Source organism: Lissotriton vulgaris, chromosome 4_1 (genome assembly GCF_964263255.1).
Source record: "Lissotriton vulgaris chromosome 4_1, aLisVul1.2, whole genome shotgun sequence".
Classification (NCBI taxonomy): Eukaryota; Metazoa; Chordata; class Amphibia; order Caudata; family Salamandridae; genus Lissotriton; species Lissotriton vulgaris.
This window is the reverse complement of record NC_141691.1, coordinates 1,975,868,893-1,975,878,523: the sequence shown is the minus strand read 5'-3', so window position 1 is coordinate 1,975,878,523 and position 9,631 is coordinate 1,975,868,893.

Here is a 9,631-nt window from a genome sequence, read left to right as displayed (position 1 = left end):
GCATCCAAATGACTTGAAGTCAGTACATGCATGAAGGAAAGGGTCTGGAAGCATATGAAACCACCAGAAAGTCCCCCTGGTGGTGGGCTTGAGAGCACAGGGACCAAATTGTGACAAGAGCGTACAGAGTCCTAAGGTGAACAAAAATTAAGTCAGCAAAAACAGAGGGACTGAATGCAGAAAGTTGGGGAAAACCACACCAAGGGTGCCAGGTTCAACACATGTGCTTCATCAAAGCACTCTCCAGAGAGGTCCTCTCACTCCTATCCACCATTGTCAAAGCCTCCCCCACTCAAGACATCTTCTAAGGAGCTCTCAAGACAGGTCATATCTCCCAATCCTAAACCTACATTATATCCCGATGACCTTAACTACACACAATCCATCACTCCCCTAGCCTTTATTGACCAGATCCTCAAAATGCAGTTTAGGCTCAATTCCATGATGAAATCAGTGTAAAAAAGCCTTTGCATGGCTACCAATCTTGCTTCAGGTTATGCTGCAGGACTGAGTCAACTACCTTGCACATCATAAATGATACACTCTTGACCACAGATCTAGACGACCATGGCCTCTTGTTAATACTGGACCTCTTAGTCCTCTTTGACTGCTTCAACCATCACACTCTCATCAACACCCTGAAACCTTGAATAGGATTCAATGGCAACGTCTTCACTGATTCTCAGCCTACCTTTCCAATCAACACCAGTTTTTTCTTGTGGGCACCTATGGTTCCCAGAAGATGCATGTGACCTGAGGAATCCCCATTGGTTCCATCCTGTCCCCCCTCATTTTGATCCTCTCTATGGTGCCATCGGCCAGTTCTCGGATTTTCGGGGCCCCGGACAGAAAGGGAAGGTGCGAGGTCCCTCTAATTTACATAAATGACACATTCAGGGCTCCGGAAGCTGCTTTGTGCAGACTCCTCCTGGGCTGCAGCTCCTACTCTCAACCACTGACAAGCACCTCTTTGACAGCTTCTATCAAGCTAAAGGTGTGGGAATTGTTGGTGGGCTGACAATTAAAACCAGGGGGGCACTTAAGGGCTGGACAAAAGGCGTCCCACAGTGTCTCTGAATGGGCAGCTGGGCAGGAGGCCTAATTGGAGGACAAACCTGCAAAATATGTATCCTTGCAATTGGGACAAAAGGAATTTTCTCCCTCACCTAGGCCTCCACCCACCATCCCCAATTGCATGGAGATACCTTTCTTTCAGTTGGATCGTCGGGGGTACAAGAGGACCGGTTGTGTGTTGCACTGTTGCCGAGCCCCATTCTGGTGGGATGAGTGCGAGGCCCTGGGCAGCTGCCCACACTGCCCATGACTAGCGCCAGCCCTGATGGTGCCCCTTCAGGCTCTACTCACCAATAACAGCACCAAAATTCACCAATATGCTGACAGTACTCAATTCTATGTGAAGCTTCTTCCACTCCAAATATCCAACACTTCAAGCGCTGCCTGATATGGATATGCAGCCCCTACCAGAAGCTCAAAACCACCAAGACAGAATTTCTGTCATTTTCCAAAAACCACAAGCAAGAATTAATCCAAACCTGCCTTAATGGCATGAATCATAACACCTTTGAACCTCAATGTTCACCCTGTACCACGTCACATGAATACATCCTTGACACCAATCTCACCCTCTAGAAAAACACTGCTCAGAAAAAAGATGTCCTTGAACCAGCTGTCTACTAATGAAAGTGAAACCATTCCTCGCAGAAAGCAGTAGCGGTCTGTCCCCTGCCAAAGTGGGGGCAGGGGGGAGGTCCGGAGGAGGGAGGGGGGGAGGTAGGGTTTTGGGAAAAAAAGTAAAAAAAAAAAAAATAGACTCACCATAACACTGCCACCGACACCAACTGCTCATTGGTTCTTCCTGCTTCTGGCTCTGGGGCTGAGCACAGTCTCCCAGCCTTTCCTGTGGCCAATCCTGAATCTGCTCTTGCCTGAGAGCAGCTTCATTTTGGCCTGAGCGTCGAAAACCTGCGCTCCCATGCAGACTGGGAGCCTGTGCCTGCTCTCTCCAGCCCCAGCAACGTAGTTGAGGCTGGAGAAAGCTTCACTGCGCATGAGGGGTTTGCTGGCCATCACATCATGCACAGTGAAGGGAGTGCCCCCCACTCTCCCACCAGCAGTGTCACCCCCTGGACTCACCTCCAATACTCAACAAAGTCCTGAGGTGGGTCCAGGAGATTAAAATAAAATGGTAATAAATGGGTTTAAGACCTGTTTTATTATCGTTTTATGTACTGGTTGTGGCGGGGGGCGGTGCTCCTCCGTTCTAATGGAGCAGTTGCCGCTGCCAGAAAGCAACTTCAGAACAGTTGCTTAAGCCCTTTACTCTTGTGCGGATAGTGCAAATGCCCTGCTCCATGGCCTCCCAGACTCCATACTTGCATTTTATGCACTGTGAAACGATCACATGGCCCTCATCCTGTTGGAGGGCCACGGACTCCCATTTACTTGCCCTTTGCCAGCCCAGAGAATCTTCTAAACAAGCTGCATTATTTACAAACCCAACACAACCACCTGCCTTGTATTGCTGGTAAGGTTTCTGCTGCCTCTGGCACACTTAGACCTATGACATCGCCAGACTGAGACAAAGTATAAAAAAAGAAAAGCTAAGGAAACAACCATTTGCCAACCATGGACTAAAGATCTGGAACAACATCCCTGTATCCATCAGAACTGACCTACCCAGCTCCAATTTAGGAAAGTGTTCAAGGTACACATCTTTAAAGAGCACAACATCATATTTTAGTTACAGTATGATTCTGTATACTGAAGCCCGCTACCTCTCCAGCCACTTGACTATATCCTTGTCTTTGACCCTTTACAGTGCTCCACTGCCTTTCGGCTAGATGTGCGCTTTACAAATAACTTATATATACATATATTTGTGCAAAGAACCAACGCCTTTTGAGCCAACTGAAAACAGACTTCTTGAAGCACTTTGTAAGGAGAATGTTGTCTTGGATGCACTTAACTTGCTTCAATTGAAACAGTGGAACGTTGCTTTCCGGAAAACATGCCAGCTGCCAGTCTAAAAAACACTCTTTGGAACTCAGGGTCCAGAATGTGTGAGTTTTGGGCTCACGTGCATGTTCAATCTGATGATAGGCAGCTTTTAAACCATGCTTTAAAAATATAGAAGCACAAATAAGGAAAGAAAACACCATGGGGCAGATTTACTGAAAAATCACGCAACACGGTACAGCAAAGCAGGTTGCTGCGCTGCGTAAATGTGAGAGAGGTGAAGAGCACCAATATTTACAAAGATGTGGTGCTCTATCCCAGTGCTGGTGCATTTCTGGCTGCCTAGCACCAACTCAGGCACCCTTGCAGCATAGTACTAGGGCGCATGTGCTGGTGCTAGGCAGCCACAGATGTGTTAAGGGCTGGCTTGCAGCATAGTACAAGGGCGCATGTTCTGGTGCTAGGCAGCCACAGATGTGTTAAGGGCTGGCTTGCAGCATAGTACAAGGGAGCATGTTCTGGTGCTAGGCAGCCACAGATGTGTTAAGGGCTGGCTTGCAGCATAGTACAAGGGCGCATGTGCTGGTGCAAGGCAGCCACAGATGTGTTAAGGGCTGGCTTGCAGCTATTAGACTCTTCTACAGGCTTTTGGCAGCAAGTCATTTTCTCCCACATTAGTTAAACTATTTCTCTGGATTTAAAGATCCTTGAGTGAAGAAAGATGTGAAGTCCTCCCGCAAATATAATACAATATTTTAGATTTTCCCTTTTAGGGTTTATTGTTTAGTGTTTTACTATTCACTAAATACCCCTTTTCACATTTTTTTAATTTGTCTCATCATTAACTTCTTCAACCGAAGTCTCTCATTATGTAATATCTTTGGCTATGGTTATGAGTTCAGCTAATGTGGGATCTCCCATTAACCACCGACACGCTTGGATATTTTTTGCTATTAATGTCGATGACAAATTAGCCCAGGACCATTTCAGCAGCAGCTGCACCAAAGTTACACATTGTGGAAAGAGCAGTGAGGATTGTCAAAAAAACATCAAAGGACTCACTATGCGTTTGTAGTGTTCAAATTATATCTTACTAGGGTGATGGCTTACAAAGGGATTTTTTTCCCAAATAGCTCAAATAAGTGTGTTTTGGGGTGGTGGGGTGGTAAAGGAACCAAGTGATGAAATAACCATTGGAAAGCAGTCCTGAAAGAGAGCTGAATGTGCCAAATTAGATCAGTGGCTGAGACATTTTCTAAGTGGCATGTGATTGATTGGAAGACCATCCAACCCAATCAAATGACTGCCACTTCCACTACGAAACGTTATGTTATGTTAATTTATTTTATAATGCGCACAGCTACCCAACAAGGGTTTCCCAGCGCAAGCCAACAGAAACTCGAAAATCATCTGAAATTAGCAGTGTTTATTAAAAAAACAAGTTTTTAATTGTTTACGAAAGTTGGGGAGCAACTTCTCCCTCCGCATCGCATCAGGTAAGGAATTCCACATAGTGGGCCCCAGCAGAGAGAAGGAGCGACCTCCCATTCTTGAAAGCTTAATCCTGGGAATCACAAAAAGCTCCTCTGAAGATGAGCGGAGTAGTCGAGAAGGATTGTTAGGGCGAACCAGATCTTGTAAGTATTTAGGAGCAGAACCAATCTTAATTCTGAACATATAACACTGGGCTTTAAATTGTATGCGATGCTCTACTTTAAGCCAATGCAGTTCTCTCGAAGCATTACCCGTGTTGGAAATTCTGGGAAGTCCACATAGCAATCTGGCTGCAGAATTTTGCACCACTTGAACCTTACGCAATACATCTCTGTTAGACCCCAAAAAAGAACGTTGCCGTAATCCAGGCGAGATGCCACAAGTGCCTGGACTACCGTCCTTTTGGTGTCCACAGGGAGCATCCAGATTATTTTTTTAACCACTTTAAGATGGTAAAACAGGTGGCTGCAATTTGTACTGCCTGTTGTTTCATTGACAATTTATTGTCAATAATAAAACCTAGATTGCGGACCTGAGAGGAAGGCGTAGGTAACGGTCCCATTTCATCTGGCCAATGTTGAGGGCCCCAATGTTCAGAATTTTTTCCAAAGATAAGCACTTCCATCTTATCCCCATTTAACTTGAGCAAATTGAGCTGCATCCATGCTGCAATATTGCGTAAGCCCAATTGCAGAGTAGACGGGCCCTGTTTCCTATCAGCCGATAAAGAAAAGATGATTTGAGTATCATCGGCGTATGAAAACAGTGTAAGCCATGCCGCTTCAGCAATCACTGCTAGGGGCTGCACATAAATGTTGAAAAAGAGTGGGCTCAAAATTGAGCCCTGTGGTACTCGATACCGAGACGTATAGGACTTTGAAGTGGCCCTAGAGGAGAACACCTGGGGCCTCATTTATGAAAAGTGACGCATCGCTGCGTGAAAACAGCGATGCGTCACTTTTCACTGCGCACTCCTTGCGACACCAACGATGCGTCATTTTTACTGTATGAAGCATCATGTCGCAAGGACTTAAAGATACGTCAGTATTTCTGACGTATCTGTAAGCGCAAACGTGACGCATTGCTGGAGTGTGTCACAAAAGTGACACAACTCCAGCAATGCGTCCATTCACATGGGGAAAGCCCCATGTGAAAGGGCTTGCGTCAGTCTTACGCCTGCTGTGAGGCAGGCGCAAGATTTTGACGCAACAGCATCCTAAAAGTGACGCAGTGAAATCACATAGATTTCAATGCGTCACTATTACGAGGCTTTTTGCGGGGGAACGCCCCCTCTGCATACATTATACCTGACGCAGGTATAATGTGGCGCAGGGGTTTAAAAAGTGACGCATCTACCTAGATGCGTCACTTTTTAAATATGGCGCAACAAGGCGCATTTTTTACGCCGCTTGTGCGTCACAAAAAGTGACGCACCGGCGGCGCAAAACTGACGCAAGGCCTCATAAATAAGGGCCCTGGAAGGTTCGCTCTGATAGAAAGGAGGACAGCCAGTCAAGCGCCAAACCAGCGATGCCCAATGCCTGTAAAGATTTTATTAATACGGTGTGTGAAACCGTATCAAAGGCGACACTAAAATAAAGTCACGGGTACAAGTGGTTTCCAAATAACCATGTGTTTCAAGCATACATTTGATAGTGTTTCGAAGAGCAATTATTCCAGGGCTACTGTGCTATTTGATAGCAGCAGCTGACACTGTTACATTTGTATTCCTTGGACAATGTTAAGCACTCTCAACGATTGGGTAGTGTGAGTGCATTATACAGTGCTCCTGGAATCTGTACCATGCTTCCTGGTCAGTGAATGGTAAACATTTATATTTGCGAAAATAACTCTATTAATAGTTGTCAAGCAGGCAAGGTGCAAGTGGAGGTGGCTGGGAGACTATAGGAGCATATGTTGTGGTCCTGGGGAGGTGGTTGTAGAGGGGAGAGTAGTGTGAATATGAAGTACAATTTTGATCTGCTCACCGAAGAGCCCTTAGATCTGCTCTTCCTTACTGAAACCTGGCTAAACTCACTCTTCAGCCGTCTGCGAGAGATAGCCATCACAAAGGGGTTTAAAATCATGAGAGCAGATCGCAAATCTTGGTGAGGGGGTGGTGCAGCAGTGGTAGTGAGGAAAGAATGGGAATGCCAGTGCAATGAACTCAAGGATACACAGGACATTGAAGCTCTGGATTTTTGCCTAAAAGTCTCCCCTAATAACTCCCTGGGTGTATTCTGTTATACAGACCCCCGGGTCCCATGGGCCATTTTCTTAATGTACTTAATGAGTGGATCTTGCCTAGGGCACTCCGTTACTCGCACTTTATGCTTCTTGGAGATTTTAAAATACATGTCGATAACACAGGGGTGAGCCGCCATCACAACGCGGGCATTACCATGCGCTGCCATTACGGCGCTGCTTTTACAATTTGCGCTGGAGGGCGCTGTTGGAAAAGGAATAGTTAAATTTTCTATTCCAACACCTTCCCTATTGTAACGTGGGCTGGAGTTGGAATAGAAAATTAAACTATTCCACTATCCATCGCTTACAGCGCAAGTTGTTGTAACGACTTGCGTTGTAAAAACAGCATCGTAATGGCACGCTGGGTAAAAGCCGGCGTTGTAATGTCTTTCAATCAAAACAGGGGTGGGGGACAGTCGTGACTTTCTGGCCTTGTTGCAGGCGGCCCTACTACAACAATGTGTAACATCCCCCACGATGGTGGGGGCCACATTCTGGACCTTATTTGTTCCAGCTTTTCACTCTTGGTGGCTTCTCCTCTGCTGGTAACGTGGTCAGACCATTAGCTGATTAATTTCTCATGGCATACCCCTAGCAAGTCTCAACTGGCTAGGCCCCACAGAGACTACTTGGGTAATGCCACCCATAGAATTGATCCAGGGGTTTTCAGTCAAGTTCTTGAGGAATCTCAGCCTGAGTAAGCTGGTGACCTTAATTCGGCACTTGGGTACTTCAATAACTGGATTGAGAAGGCAATGGTGCGCCTCACCCCGCAACCAAGGCCCAGACACCCTAACGTGTCCCCCACTATGCCGTGGTTCTCTACTTCTTTGAAAATGCAGAGACAGCCATGTAAAAGGTTGGAACGGAAATGGAAACAGGATAATAGCATTGAGGCTAAAGCCTCCCTCAAAACAGCCCAAAAGTCCATTTATGCCACTATTGTGCAAGTTAAACGCTCCCACTATGCTGAACGCATTGCCCTATTGGGAAATAATACCAACTAACTTTTCAATATTGTGCAAAGTTATGTAACACCTGATGCAATGACTAACAACCATACACCATCCCTGTCTTGGTGTGAGGAACTCTCTAATTTCTTTATCAATAAGGGCACTGCAATCACACTTTGGTGAATGAAACAACCAGGCAGCTGTTGTGACATCTTGCCAACAAGCACCCTTCCCCACCAAGGCTACATTTTCCACCTTTGATTCCATCTTGCTGACGGACTCCTTGGCCGCCCTGTCTACTCTTAAATCAGGTTACCCCAACAACTCTTGCCCCGCCAAACTTTTGGCTAGCGCAGCTGCAGTGATCAACCCCTACTTGAATTGGTTGATTAATGCCTGTTGGCATCGGCCACCGTTCCTCCTTCCTGGAAGCAGGCGATGATTATTCCCCTTCTTAAAAAGGCGTCCCTCAATCCCAATCTCCCTGCCAGCTGCCGCCCTATCTCCTTGCTCACTGCAATGGCTATGGTCTGTGGGAAAGTGGTCAATAAACAACTGACCATGTTTATGGAACAGCATAGCCTCCTTTACCCTACTCAGTCGGGTTTCAGAGCCTCCTGCGGTATGCAATTGGCACTGGTGGAAATTATTGAGGCCATATGTGAAACATCAGATACTGGGGGCAGGGCAGCTCTGGTCCTGTTTGCCGCTTTTGATTCTGTGCCTCACTTGCTACTCCAAGACTGCCTTCAGGAGCTTAGCATTACAGGTTCTGCCAGAAAGTGGCTGAATTCGTTTCTGGAAGGCAGTACACAGCAAATCTGGATTCCCGCATTCACGTCAATTACCCAGAAACTACGGACTTGGGTTCCCCAGGGGTCAGTTTTGAGCCCGCTGCTGTTCAATGTTTACATGTCACCCCTCATCAGGATGGCAGAAGACTTGGGCGCTAAAGTCATAGCATATGTTGACGACACTCTGTTTCTGTTCTCCTGGAAGAAACATGAGTCATCATCTTCCCTTGTCACAATCTGTCTTACAGCAGTGTTTAATTGGCTCACCACCGCCCAGAATAAAGGCAACGAGGACAAAACTGAGATTTTATTCTTCTGTAATTTTCCCCACCGATATTGGCACAGCTTCTGGCCTGGTGAGTCCCCCATGCCTTCCCCTCGGGGCCTTCTGGTCAAGAACCTCAGGATCTGGTTCGACGAAAAGCTTCGTTTTAGCAGTCACATTAATAAACTGACAGGAATGTGCTTTGGCATATTAAAATTACTCAAAAAAATTCTGCCTCTTCTCCCCTAAGCGGTAAATGAAACGGTCACCAGAGCGCTCATCACCTCCCGCATTGATTATGCCAATGCACTGTATGTGGGTCTGCCTTGTTACCTACTGGAAAAACTACAGGTGGTCCAAAACGCTGCTGCTAGAATGCTCTCCAATCTCCCTAAACTATTCCACTATCCAGCGCTTACAGCGCAAGTGTCAGGCAGCAACTGCGTAACTTACACTGGCTACTTGTGAAAGCACGAGTCAAATTCAAAGGCCCTGGTAATGGCTCATGCTGGTCTCTATGGTCTCGGTCCGGTCTATGTTATGATGTGTTTTCAGTTTTATGCCCATAGCAGGCAACTGCTCTCTTCCAATATTCTGATAGTGTACACCCTAAGATTCTGCCTTAAAAAGACAGATACAGTATCGGGAACAAGGGGACCCGTCTTGGTAGTTGAGGACCTCGGGTAATTAATGATTTTGAAAAGAACAAGGGTCCTAAACTTTTCGAATACAGTTAGAAGTAATAAACATAGACTTAAATAAGGACTATGTCTCTTTTTTTGTCCAATGTCCAGCCGGACAAATGAGTATTTATTGCCAGGATTAAATAAAGATTCACAATTTTCGTGGGACACGACAAGAATCAAACAACTGGGCACAAGCCTGTACCAAGTGAAAGGAAG